The sequence below is a fragment of the Podarcis muralis genome, unplaced genomic scaffold, assembly GCF_964188315.1.
Source record: "Podarcis muralis unplaced genomic scaffold, rPodMur119.hap1.1 HAP1_SCAFFOLD_224, whole genome shotgun sequence".
Classification (NCBI taxonomy): Eukaryota; Metazoa; Chordata; class Lepidosauria; order Squamata; family Lacertidae; genus Podarcis; species Podarcis muralis.
The window spans coordinates 2,871-17,115 of record NW_027554839.1 but is presented as its reverse complement, the minus strand read 5'-3'; the positions used below and the strand labels follow the sequence as shown (position 1 = coordinate 17,115).

At 42.0% G+C, this 14,245-nt stretch overlaps 1 long non-coding RNA gene across 1 annotated transcript; it reads right to left on the bottom strand.

The window, feature by feature from the left end:
- Positions 1–6: 6 nt before the first annotated feature.
- LOC114605251 (uncharacterized) lies at positions 7–13,113 on the bottom strand. The gene is made up of 3 exons (XR_013391617.1): positions 9,031–13,113; positions 8,202–8,385; positions 7–4,384 (listed from the first exon to the last, which is right to left on the bottom strand). It is a non-coding gene; the product is annotated as an uncharacterized LOC114605251 (long non-coding RNA).
- Between the last annotated feature and the right edge of the window lie 1,132 nt (positions 13,114–14,245).

The window sequence follows — 14,245 nt, the reverse complement described above, 5'->3', positions numbered from 1 at the left end:
ATTCAAACTGCCAATCATCTGATCAGCAAGTCTTAGGCTCTGGTTTAACCCACTAGGGCCACCTAGAATGTGTTAAAACTACCAAACTGATTTCTTTATCCACCTTAATACTACCCCCTTGATTGTTTCCTGAAAGTCTGAAGCATTTCTCCCCAGTGATGGGTTTATTGAACTACTTAATAACAGCACATTGTATCCATAGTCATGAATGAATGACATGTTGCATCATATTGCTTCTTGTTATCCTCTTGTTAGTACCTCCTTTCTTTAATGGGGGGAAAAATACTATAGGCTTGGATTTGTGCGTTAAGGAAATGCGACTCTTCAGGGCAGAGCCCGCCCATGGCAGCTTACAAAACAATTGGAGGAAGGAAACCTTTGGATCCAAGCTATAGTATGGAAGATTACGTATTCTGTAGAACCTTTTAATGTCATCATGTTGACAGTTTCATGTAGAAAGCACAAATGTTGCTGGACAACATTGGCCATCATCCCTGACCATTGATCATGTTGGCTGGTGCTGATGGGGCCTGCACTCCCAACAGCAGATGGATAGTCACAAGTTAGCCACCCCTGCTTTATAACTTCCGGTTTCTGGACTTTGTCAATCAAATCACTTTTGACACCACATAGTGATGCAGGGTTTGGCGTTTTGGATGCTTCTCGGAATTGGAACGAGGCCACCAACATGATAGGGCAGAAAGACCTTTGTGTCGCATGTCCCTCATCAACTCAGCTCACATTTATGTCAGGAGGCTCCCAACTTTTCCATGCTGATTTGTACATAAGTGCATGGAGTAGACAGATCTACTGGTATTAGTGAATTGGTTTAATTAACTGGGGATTGGTCATATAATCCAACATAGCCCGACAGCAGGTCTGTGTCTTGACACACCATACAAAAGCCTTCCTTCTATTGGAGGATCAAAGACAGGAATTCCATACATTCTGGGGGGAATCATGGCTGCACTTCACAAAGCATTCAATTGCAAGTATTTCTCAACCTGTGACCTTCCTGAGTCACTGTTCAGTAGAAACCAGCTTTTCTTCAGAAAAGGACAACACACTCAACCTCCTTCAGTCTGTAGCAGGCCAGAAAAGTTGGATAGGTAATGGTCCATTATATTTCACATTTTCATACAATATTATCATCATCATTTTCATACAGTATTTGGAAGCATTTAGTGTTCTTTAATAATGTGAAGCAGTTAATATTCCTTACGTCAATTTTAGAATAGGTTTTGAGGTAGCATGTCCAGATAAATTAATCATTTTTCTCTCTGGACTAGTATCGTGGGTTCAATAGTTTATGTGTGAGCTGTGGATTTGTTCCAAATAAGGTCACATTATCTCAGTTTCTGAGGAAAGTCAGAAGCACTCTTTAGACTTCAAAGTTCAGCTCAGCTTAAGAGAGTTGTTTTGAGTTTTTGTTTTTAAGGAGTTGACTGTTCCAGTAAGACCAAGTTTGCAGTAATCATGCAACACACACACACACACACACACACACACACACACACACACACTACAGGAATGCATGTACTTTTAATCAGATCATGTCCAAGATATCTTGGTGGGGTTTTATTTTTACCCACTTAAGAGTTATTCATGTCTATAAATTTATATTGCAATGGCATTTTGTAATTCATGCTTGGTACATATACTAAATGCATACCTAAATCACATCAACAGCCCAAATGTTATTTTAAAAAAAAGGAAACAGGAAAATGTAATATTTTATATGTCCAGCAGATGCACAGCAGAGTTAAGTGAGTCATCATGTCCTGGTCTGGAAGGATTACAACATCAAACATACATGGACAAATCAAGAGGCTCAGGCTATTATTTTGTGTAGGTCATTAAGTGTTCTGGCTTCTGAAGAGTTACTCTCATCTAATTATATTAAGCTGTCAGTTTTACAATAAATCTTAGAAACAAATTGTGTACCTTACAGAGCAATGGCCAGTGAGTTCTGTGCAGGCTGATTGGGAAGATGGTGAATATTCCTTTACCCAGTTGTATGATATTCAGGTATCCTGGGAAACCAGAATCCGTGCATTATAAATCAACCAAAGGGTTGTCATGCTCCTAAACTGTGTTTGCCAGAATGGCCAAAAATGCTGAATTAGAAATATGTTGCACCATTTATTTATTTTTGTGAGTTGACTTTGCAGGGGTGGGGTGGATTTTGGTAGAGCAGACTGGTTCTCTGGTTCCTATGACACATATCCAGGTTGCAAATCAACACATCAGGAGCTGAGTTTTCACCTGGTGCCAAAAAGATGTCACTGAAGGTGTGAAACAGATTTCCCTGGGAGCCACACCTGAAAAGCCCATCTCCTCCAAGCCTCCATCAGAGGAGGAATCTGGAGAAGGCCTCAGTTGATGATCTAAGGGTCCAGGTAAGTCTATAGCAGAAGAGGCGTTCCTGAAGATATTCACCCTATTCATACCCCATTCACTCCAATGGATTAGTCTGTGCTGCATTTCATTAAACCCCCAAATCAGCTGCCTTAGGCAGCAGCCTCACTTCTACTTAAGAGTATGGATAGCTCTGCAATACATCCTAGAAAGCCTTCCAAGAGTGGATAACTCATTATCTCCACACCTCTTGGGTGTTCAGCACAGCAACAAACCCTTAAAAAAAAAACTAAAGTTCAGCACACATGCAAACTGCATAACTGCCAATTCCTCTTGTTTTATTGCAATTTTCACAGTCTTTATAAGGCCGAGCAACTCAGCCATGTACAGATGAGCTCAGAGATGAAAATACACCATCTAAGAACAGTGTGACTCAGTGTTTAATAGGTATGGACTCGGTTTAATTACACACAGCCTTCGTAAGCAAGGTTATGTTTATTTAGATGGGGAAATGACTTGCCAGGTTGCTCAGCTGACAGGTGTGAAAGCAGAAATCCAGAAACATAAGTCAAGTTACTCCTAGCAGCTCATTTCCATAGCTGTACTTTTAAAAAAAATTCACTGATGATTCTCAAGCCCCGAGGGGCCAAAACCAATGTCTTGCAGGAGATATGAGATCAGAGTTCCCAACATGTGTTCATTATTATTAAGGCATGGGAGGACGCTCTGATTTTTGAGCTTTCAGGGGGATTTAGATTGGGAAATGACATGGGGAAGGGTGAGGCATCCAAACCAGTCTCCACAGTATCTTTAAAATTGTTGTGAAGCAGCAGCAGATGAACTGATCATGGATCTTTTATGTAACGAATATTTTGACCCTTAATTTCAAGAATCTGTACGGTGCTATTGGCTGTGGAGTGCAGGTTTAAGACTGAGCTTTTGTGGAATCATACTTAAACATTAAACTTAAAGGTCTGTATAGTTAAAGCCATGGTTTTCCCAGTAGTAATGTATGGAAGTGAGAGCTGGACCATCAAGAAGGCTGATCGCTGAAGAATTGATGCTTTTGAATTATGGTGCTGGAGGAGACTCTTGAGAGTCCCATGGACTGCAAGAAGATCAAACCTATCAATTCTTAAGGAAATCAGCCCTGAGTGCTCACTGGAAGGACAGATCCTGAAGCTGAGGCTCCAGTACTTTGGCCACCTCATGAGAAGAGAAGACTCCCTGGAAAAGACCCTGATGTTGGGAAAGATGGAAGGCACAAGGAGAAGGGGACGACAGAGGATGAGATGGTTGGACAGTGTTCTCAAAGCTACCAGCATGAGTTTGACCAAACTGCGGGAGGCAGTGGAAGACAGAAGTGACTGGCGTGCTCTGGTCCATGGGGTCACAACGAGTCGGACACGACTAAACGACTAAACAACAACTTAAACATTCACCATTGTTTTATGTGCAGTTAATCATACACAAAAGAGCCTAGGGCTTGCCAATCAGAAGGTTGGCGGTTCAAATCCCCGCAATGGGGTGAGCTCCCATTGCTCGGTCCCAGCTCCTGCCAACCTAGCAGTTTGAAAGCACTGCAAAGTGCAAGTAGATAAATATGTACCACTCCAGCGGGTTGGCGTTTCCGTACACTGCTCTGGTTTGCCAGAAGCAGTTTTGTCATGCTGGCCACATGACCCGGAAGCTGTCTGCAGACAAATGCCAGCTCCCTCGGCCAGTAAAGCGAGATGAGCGCCGCAACCCCCAGAGTCGTCCGCAACTGGACCTAATGGTCAGGGGTCCCTTTACCTTTACCTTAACGTAATCATACACATAAGTCTAGATTTTATGTGCTGCTGGTGTTCAACAAACATCTAATAACTTTACTATGCATCCATTTTCAAGATGTATTTAACCAGTATCTTAATTCATCCGGGGTCTGGGGGAGTCAATGTTACTCTGTCCGCAGTAGAAAAGGTAACACTAACCATAGTTTTTCCTGTGGACTCCTGATTCCCACATTACAAGCTTGAAGGGGTATCTTTAAAAAAAGAAAAGAAAAAGATATCCAAAGATATTTCAGGGCAAGAAAATCAAGTGTGTGTTTTATGACATCTCTGCTTCAAAGTGGCTGCAGGATGCCTAGCTTACATAGGGAAAGCCCATTGCATCAGAAAGATACTGCATGGAAAAAACTTGCTCAGTTGCTGCAATGAAACTTGTGCAACCTACCATTTTTGGCCAAACTGCCTTTTTTTCATTCAATTACTGTTATAAATGCTACCAGACATTACATCAGATCTTTCCGCAGAGAGAAAAATAAACAAATAAAAGGACAACCATTGCTAACAATTTTAACCATTTACTTGTGAACTTTAACAGATTGAGGTTGAATCCTGACAAAACAGAAGCAATGTTTCTGGGGGACAGGGGGCGGGCGGGTGTGGGGGACTCCCTGGTCCTGAATGGGGTAACTGTACCCCTGAAGGACCAGGTGCACAGCTGGGGAATCATTTTGGACTCACAGCTGTCCATGGATGCACAGATTAATTCTGTGTCCAGGGCTGCTGTCTACCAGCTCCATCTGGTACACAGGCTGAGACCCTTCCTGCCCGCGGACTGTCTCGCCAGAGTGGTGCATGCTCTAGTTATCTCCTGCTTGGACTACTGAAATGTGCTCTACGTTGGGTTACCTTTGAAGGTGACCTGAAAACTGCAATTAATCCAGAATGCGGCAGCTAGACTGGTGACTGGGAGTGGCTGCCGGGACCATATAACACTGGTCCTGGGAGATATGCATTGGCTCCCAGTACGTTTCCGAGCACAATTCAAAGTGTTGGTGCTGATCTTTAAAGCCCTAAACGGCCTCGGTCCTGTATACCTGAAGGAGCGTCTCCACCCCCATCGTTCAGCCCGGACACTGAGGTCCAGCACTGAGGGCCTTCTAGCGGTTTCCTCACTGCGAGAAGCAAAGTTACAGGGAACCAGACAGAGGGCCTTCTCGGTAGTGGCACCTGTCCTGTGGAACGCCCTCCCATCAGATGTCAAGGAAATAAGCAGCTATCCTATTTTTAAAAGACATTTGAAGGCAGTCCTGTTTAGGGAAGTTTTTAATATTTAATGCTGTATTGTTTTTAACACTCGATTGGGAGCAAGCCCAGAGTGGCTGGGGAAACTCAGCCAGATGGGTGGGGTATAAACATTATTATTATTATTATTATTATTATTATTATTATTATTATTATTATTATTATTTATTAATTATTATTATTATTATTATTATTATTATTATTATTATTATTATTATTATTATTTAGCTGCAGCAGCAACCCTCTTATATTTAACAGATTTCTGTACAGGTGCTTTGTTCTGAAGCACCCATACATTGGCTTTAGGCCAATTTGAAATGTCAGGGGATCCTCACCCACTGTCTTTGCTTGAAGCAGCAGGAGGGGATCTAAACTAACACATGTGTGTGCATTGGTACAATGTGCTCTTGCCGTCTGCACCAGGAAATAAACAGTCTAAATATGGGTTCCTGCCTTAAGATCCCGTTTCTGCTTTACAAGGTATACACTGCAAGGTATACACTGTTTTGCAGTCAGTGGAGTGCAGTGAATTTTTTCTTGAGTAACAGGGCCAGAGGTGTCAGCTTGTGGCACAGTAGATTTCCATTAACTGCACTTTTTGTATGGGCAGATAAATGGAGGAAAGGCAGCACACCCAAAAAGTCACTTGTCAGCCTGGCAAATTCTTTGCACAGAGTCTGTTACACACATGAAAGTTCCCTGTCTGCAAGAGTTCCCCCATTAAGTTCAGTGGTGTGGACAATTTTGTGATGGATCCAGAGAGCTTTTCCTTTCGCCAAAATAAATGTGGAAGTGCTACATGAGCACACATAAAGCTTTACAACTGCATCGTATGATGTCCATTATCAATAAAAATGTAAGAGCAGGCTGGGCCACCCCAGTTCTCCATCTAGTCTTGCAAACCAGTTCTCCAAATGCCTCTGGGATTCAATCACAAGAGAACTCTTCTGTCCTGTGACAACTGGCATTCAGAGGCATTGCTGTCTCCAACTACAGAAGGCAGAGCACAGCTATCTTTGTTTGCTTGTTTGCTTGTTTGCTTGTTTGTTTGTTTGTTTGTTTGTTTGTTTGTTCATAATTATCTCTTAACCTCGGACTTCCCAGTCCATCTCTCCATAGCATTCTAGGTACAGTGGTACCTCAGGTTAAGTACTTAACTAACCCTTTACCTTTACCTTTATACATATACTACTACTAATAATAATAATAATTTATTATTTGTACCCCGCCCATCTGGCTGGGTTTCCCCAGCCACTCTGGGCGGCTTCCATAGAAACCAAAGATACAGTAAAATATCCCAGATTAAAAACTTCCCTGAACAGGGCTGCCTTAAGATGTCTTCTGAATGTCAGGTAGTTATTTATCGCTTTGACATCTGATGGGAGGGCGTTCCACAGGGCATATGCATATACATAGGTACCTCAGGTTAAGTACTTAATTCGTTCCGGAGGTCTGCTCTTAACCTGAAACTGTTCTTAACCTGAAGCACCACTTTAGCTAATGGGGCTTCCTGCTGCTGCCGCGCCGCCGGCGCCCGATTTCTGTTCTTATCCTGAAGCAAAGTTCTTAACCTGAAGCACTATTTCTGGGTTAGCAGAATCTGTAACCTGAATCGTCTGTAACCTGAAGCGTATGTAACCCGAGGTACCACTGTAGTCTTTTGTCAGCTGCATAATCTACTATTCCACCCATTTTCGTCTCAAATCTTCCTTTATTTAATGTTATCTGCTGCTCATATGTTCATTCCTACTTGTAGGTTAAACTATTACACCTTCTGAGATACTCTTAAAAACACATCCACTCATCTCTACCCATGACTCATCTTTATTTCTTAGTTTTGCGGTCATAGTTACTAATTCTGCGTATTATATCAATTTATTCTGCCATATTTCCTTCAAGAGTATCTCTTTTTCTTTCCATGTCCTCCTCTCTGCATATACCACTCTAGCTGTGGGTGTCGCATATAAAAAGAGATTTGAGTGACTTTTTCGGGACATCATCACTTGTTATCCCTAACAGAAATGCCTCAAATCTTTTGGGAAATGTGATCTTGAGGATCTTTTTTAATTCTGTTTGAATCATCTCCTGGTATTCTCTAGCATATTTACATGGTCACCACATGTGGATCAAGGTTCCCTCTACCTCTGCCCTCTACCTAAAGCACAGCTATCTTGGCTAGCAGTCATTGACAAATCTCTTCTCCATGAACTTGTCTAATCCTCCTTTAAAGTCATCCAGGTTGGTGGCCATCAAAGTTTAACTATGTTTAACTATGTGTTGCATGAAGAAGCGCTTCCTTTTGTACTCATCTGTCTTCTAGGCTGATTCTATTTTGGCTTATTGCCCTGAAATAAGTCCTGTTATCCCACAAAACTGCTATTCAGATCCTATACATTGCTAATTTTAGATACATTTGTCATTCCTTCTTGACAAATACATTATATAACTCGTGAGTACTTTTTAAAAACTATCGTTTCTATCTCTTCTCTTTCTGTACTACTATATATAGGAAACAAGTATCCTGGCAGGCTTAAAATTAATCTTTAAAGAGGATCAAACAAAGGGGGGGGGAATAAAGGATTAAACAAAAATACATTTTTCATTATTATTATTAGGCACCACTTTAGGGCTATTTTCTTGTTCATCTCCTCTCAGATTTCTCAAATGAATTTGACATGTATATAGACCAAAAGCACACATGTTCATCATATTTTATATTTAGGTTTATGACTCGGATTAGTGTTGGGATTTATGGTTGAACAGGCTTACCAGAACTTCAGATGCTTGTTCTCTTCAATTGATATTTTGAAGAAAGATGTGGGACACAAACACTTGTTTTATACTGGAACTGTTCTATCCCAAACTGCATGTTTAGGTGGGTCAAGGCTTGCTTCGCAAAAAGGATGGGTAGTGGTGTTTTTTTAATCTTCCTCCTTCCCATGCTCAGAAAAACCTTGAGGGGAAAAAAACATAATAAAGGTTTTCGCAAATTGAATGTCTCATTGTTAAAGGTAAAAGTAAAGGGACCCCTGACCATTAGGTCCAGTCGTGACCGACTCTGGGGTTGCGGCACTCATTTTGCTTTATTGGCCGAGGGAGCCAGCGTACAGCTTCCGGGTCATGTGGCCAGCAGGACTAAGCTGCTTCTGGCGAACCAGAACAGCACACAGAAATGCCATTTACCTTCCCACCAGAGCGGTACCTATTAATCTACTTGCACTTTGACGTGCTTTCGAACTGCTAGGTGGGCAGGAGCTGGGACCGAGCAACGGGAGCTCACCCCGTCATGGGGATTCGAACCACCGACCTTCTGATCGGCAAGTCCTAGGCTCTGTGGTTTAACCCACAGGGTTAGACAAACTGGAAAGCTGGTAGTCAAATTTGTCCCATAATTCACCTGTGAAAGCACTTGTGGCAGCGAAACTGAGATTCAGCTATCCTGCAAGTGGAAGGAGAAATGTATAGACAAATCGGTATCATCTAGCTACACGCAGCCTGGCAGTAGCAGCTTTTGCCAGCCTGGTACCCTCCAAATGTTAAGGACTATTTACATGTTGGAGATGACGGGAGTCATAGTAAAAAATAGACTCTGCTTTACCCTAAATTGGCCAATGGGTCAATAAGGTCCCTCCACCAGTCTGTGATTCTGGAAAGAAGAAAAAAGCATTCCTGGTAAGGCCTTATAGTAATTTCACACATCTGCAACCAATCTATTCACTCCTTGGCTATTTGCTGCTTGCTCATTTGATTACATTCATATGACCATTTCACTTACCAATAAAGGTTGGTAAGGCGGGAATGGGGGTGGAATGGGGGAGAAAACCTATCGTTATTTCCCATAGGCCTCGACTCTGGCTTCCCATTCATTTCCTGAAAAGTGAACAACGCCTTTGCTTGCTGTTAATGGATTACTGGTGGGATTCTGCTGAAAGGGCATTTTTTGGCTAGGCTGTGTTGCTACATAGATCATTAGGACTCCTGAGCATCACTATTTCAATTATTCATTGCTCAAGCCTGTATTACTGAGGACCTGATTCAGCAAGGTCCTCAAGTACATCTATAAGTCTAACTACGTGAATAGTTATGGGCTGAGACACCCCGCTTTATACCATACGTATGGGGAGTGCATCTTCCATTTAATACTGCCAATTCGCCAATGCATGAGGCGAAGTTCCTGCATTACTGCCACCACTGCACATAAATTCAAAGCCTTCTAACCACTGCCATCATTTGTTTATATTATCCTGTTTTACTAAAGCACTTATCTATAAACAGTAGCTGTAGGATACTAGTATTGTACAAAACCAGTCAGACACCCTTTTTATAATTGTACACAGACACTATAAATATATCAGATGAATATTATGCTTCAGTTGGTTACCAATTCTTCTGCTAAACGATACGCAAAATTATCTCAAAGGAAAATGAGGGTGTTTTCCCCCTTAACATTATTTGATTACTGAGTTCACTTGATCATACCAGATCATTTATTTTAGCATTCCACAAAGATCTCTTTTAAACACACTTTATTGATAAAAATTATTTCCACTTTTATTTATCTTACTGGATCACGTTGTTCACTGAAATGTTTACACATGCTGAATATATTGAGACTGGACATTATTGCATTATTATTTATCCATCAGAGTTATGTGAGTAGAAGCATTATTTTACCCTGCCTGCTTTACATAGCTAATTTCAACTTGCTATTTTAGAACATTCATAATTCAGGATTTATTTATTTTTAATGTAACACTCAGGGAAAATAAATTGAATCCCTTACCCACCCACAAAAAAATTAAATATCCAAAGTGTCAGACCTGTACTTGCTAAACCTTTCGGTCACCCTTAATGCCAGGTTGCTAATTTGCTTGACTTAGGTCCAAACTAGATGTGACGATACATTTCTGTTCTCAAACTTTTGCATCTAGCAACTATAGTGGGGTGATCAGAATTGGGAACATGGTGTCTGTATGTAAAATGGGGAGGGGGGTTGACTGCAAGCCCCTGCCCCATCCTCAGTGAACCCATGTGTGTTAAAAAAAAACAAGCCACATTTGACTAGACCTGACTGAAACTACAGGTCCAACACCTTGCAGAGGAAAATAGGGATGGGCATCTTTGAGGGCTGTATCCTCATGGGAGGCAGGTGACCAGTGCTATTTTTCTAGAAAAAGAGGTGCCAGAACTCACCATGAGCGCTTCTCTTGTTCTCTTCTAATGGCAATGGTGCCCACCTGAGAGATGCCAGATCTGAGTTCTGGCTGGAAAAAAAAGCCCTGGAGGTGACTTGCATGAGAGCATGGCCCTCCGAAATGGGTGTCTTATAGGAGCACACACTCTCGGGAGCTGAAACAAGACAACCCAAGATCCAATCAGAAGCCACAGTGGCTTCTGCAACTCTGAGATGTCCCACTTAAAGTGACAGTTATGCAATTGTTTACGACACACAGCTTTGCCTCTCGTTCTGGCTGGATGTGGAGATGCAATGGTGCCTCATATTCTCTTACCATCTCCTAGGTCCCGTCCCCGTCTGTAATTTCAAAAGATGTGCCTAGGTGCCTTACCACAAACTATTAGGGGAACCGCCAACAGTACTCCTGGCTCAGTTAACCCTCTCCTGTTCAAACTCCCAATCTTATAACAATACTCATACAGTCGTACCTTGGATCTCAAATGCCTTGGCTCACAAATAAATTGGATTCCGAACGACTGAAACCCAGAAGTGAGTGTTCCGGCTTTCGAATGATTTTTGGGAGCTGAACGTCCAGCGTGGCTTCCAATTGGCTGCAAGAGCTTACTGCAGCCAATCAGAAGCTGAGCTTTGGTTTCTGAACATTTTGGAAGTCAAACGAACTTCCGGAACGGATTCTGTTCGACTGCCAAGGTATGACAACTGTATTACCGTAGTTTGGAATATGAGCGCCTTATGGAAACTAATAAGAAATAGTCATTTGTTCATATAGATTTTAGTCCTCCCTATGGCTGAAATCTGAGGGCTGGTAGTCTTGGGAATTGCACAAATCACAACCGGAGGGGGCTCAAAGAGCATTCCATTCTTGGCGGCCATTCCCTAGTTTTAGAATTCAACTGATACATATAAACCACTGGAGGCCATAGGGATTCTAATGGGACAGAGGGCCGATGATAGACTTTAAAGAAATGCCCACATCATTTACAGCACAATCCTACAGAGTATATCTACTCTGACATAATTCCCATTGAGTTCAGCTGCACTTACAGCCAAGTAGGCTATTTTATAGGATTGCATTCTTGAATCTATAACAAATTTAGTTGTAATATTTAGCAGTCAGAATAGACATTGCTTTTAAAAAAAGGATTATCCCAGGTCTGAGAATTGCAACACATATTTACGTATCATCAACTTATGCACATAGGTTTATTTGTATCCCCCCCACCAAGAAAATAAGCTACCATATATACTGCACAAATTATTTCTCAAATTATTTCATGGTTCTATACTTTGTACTGTGTATTTTAAAAAGTACAGATGAAAAAGCAGAGGGCAACACAGATGGATTAAAAACAAATTAGTTCATTTACTTTGAGGTTTTCTTCCTTCCTGAGGAACAAGATAAGGGAGAAAGTTTTCATGAAAGATGTAGGTAGAGTGTATAACACATAACTGCATTGTATGTGTGGGTTGGTGATAAACAAAAATGCTAACAGTCGCAGCAAGGGCAGTTGTGTGATTATATGGAAATCTGAGCTGAAAGAGGAAATGACAATATAAATAAAATACTGCGCATTTTCCTTTTTGAAGGAGCAGCAAATATTGAACTCTAAGGGTGCAATCCTAACCCCGCTTACCTGGAAGTAAGCCTCATTGAATTTAGGAGGACTTACTTCTGAGTAGACACAGGTAAGCTTCTTTGCTAAGTTCCTACATCTGGCTATTTTCTAATGTTACAGTTTTGAGCAACTCTACTAAACTTACCCCCAGATGACCCATGCCACCATGCGAGGTATGTAAACACATACAGTTTTGCTGAAAATTCTGGAATCAAATAACAAAACCCAATTCACTGATAAATCACTAGTAATTTACCATTGTAGTTTTATGTATGTATTGAATTTGTATCCCACCCGCACCCAGAGCAACAAACACATCCACATTTTTTTAAAAAAAATGTTTCACTATTTATAATGACTGTTGCATTTGCCTCTTTTTATAAGCAGATCAAGGATTTATGATATATTCATATAGACTTTTCCAGCTGATCTTCGCTGCAGTTGTCCTAAATCTCATCTCATCAAAACATGACGTACAACTTTCTCTCTAGGCATCTGAACACAGGCAGAGGCAACTGATGAAGGCTGTCTGACTGAACTCTTGGAAAACATCAGCCGCAATGTTGATATCGCTGAAAGTCGGTCAGAACACCTAGGCTGACTTGAAATGCTAAAAATAAAGTATACCCCAAGGTAGGGGTACCTTTCTTTGGGAGAAATGTGTGGCATAAGGAAATTCAAACCCACGCCTGTGGGGACAAGGTGCAGCAGCACAGTCACTGCTTCTCTCACCAGTCCATGGAGTATGGGCATTGTAGGGTCATTGTTTGTGCCATGGTGCAGGGAGCTTCCTACCAACCTCAATCTGCTGCCTTTCTCTGTGGATGGCTGTCTGGACCACAGCTGGTGGTCAGTGGTTGCTGTTTTTGCACTACACACACACACACACACACACACATATACATAGGGACGCAGGTGGCGCTGTGGGTTAAACCACAGAGCCTAGGACTTGCCGATCAGAAGGTCGGCGGTTTGAATCCCTGCGACGGGGTGAGCTCCCGTCGCTCAGTCCCTGCTCCTGCCAACCTCGCAGTTCGAAAGCACGTCAAAGTGCAAGTAGATAAATAGGCACTGCTCCGGCGGGAAGGTAAACGGTGTTTCCGTGCGCTGCTCTGGTTCGCCAGAAGCGGCTTAGTCACACTGGCCACATGACCCAGAAGCTGTACGCTGGCTCCCTCGGCCAATAAAGCGAGATGAGTGCTGCAACCCCAGAGTCGGTGACGACTGGACCTAATGGTCAGGGGTCCCTTTACCTTTACCTTTACACATATACAATATGCATATACATAGGTACCTCAGGTTAAGTACTTAATTCGTTCCGGAGGTCCGCTCTTAACCTGAAACTGTTCTTAACCTGAAGCACCACTTTAGCTAATGGGGCTTCCTGCTGCTGCCGTGCCGCCGGCTCCCGATTTCTGTTCTTATCCTGAAGCAAAGTTCTTAACCTGAAGCACTATTTCTGGGTTAGCAGAATCTGTAACCTGAAGCGTATGTAACCTGAAGCATATGTAACCCGAGGAACCACTGTATATAATAGTGTGTTATCCCCTCTGCTGGGCTGAGCAGGCATAGGATAAAGAGATTGCTACACCAGCCTAGTCACAATGTGTCTGCATCCCCCACCATGAAATGGTGTATAAGAATGGAGGAGCCCCACTGTGGCAGGCTAACAACCAGTTTCTCCAAATCATGCATATCTTTATCATATCTCTATCATGTCACCATATAGTCATTTTTAAAAATAAACTAAATATTGCACCCTTTCCTCATGTAGGAGTTGTTCCAGTCCCACCATCATTTTGGTGGCTCTGCTCATATTTTTAAATGCCACTAAGCACGTTTTTCCATTCCTTTAGGTCAATGGAGATTTGCAGACGTTAACCATGTATGTTATGATAATAACACAGAAGCAGAAACTGTGCTGTTGTTATGACTTTTGGCACTCTTATTTGCATCGTGTTAAAGAAATGTCAACCTATTCCTTTTTAAAAGAAGTCGTC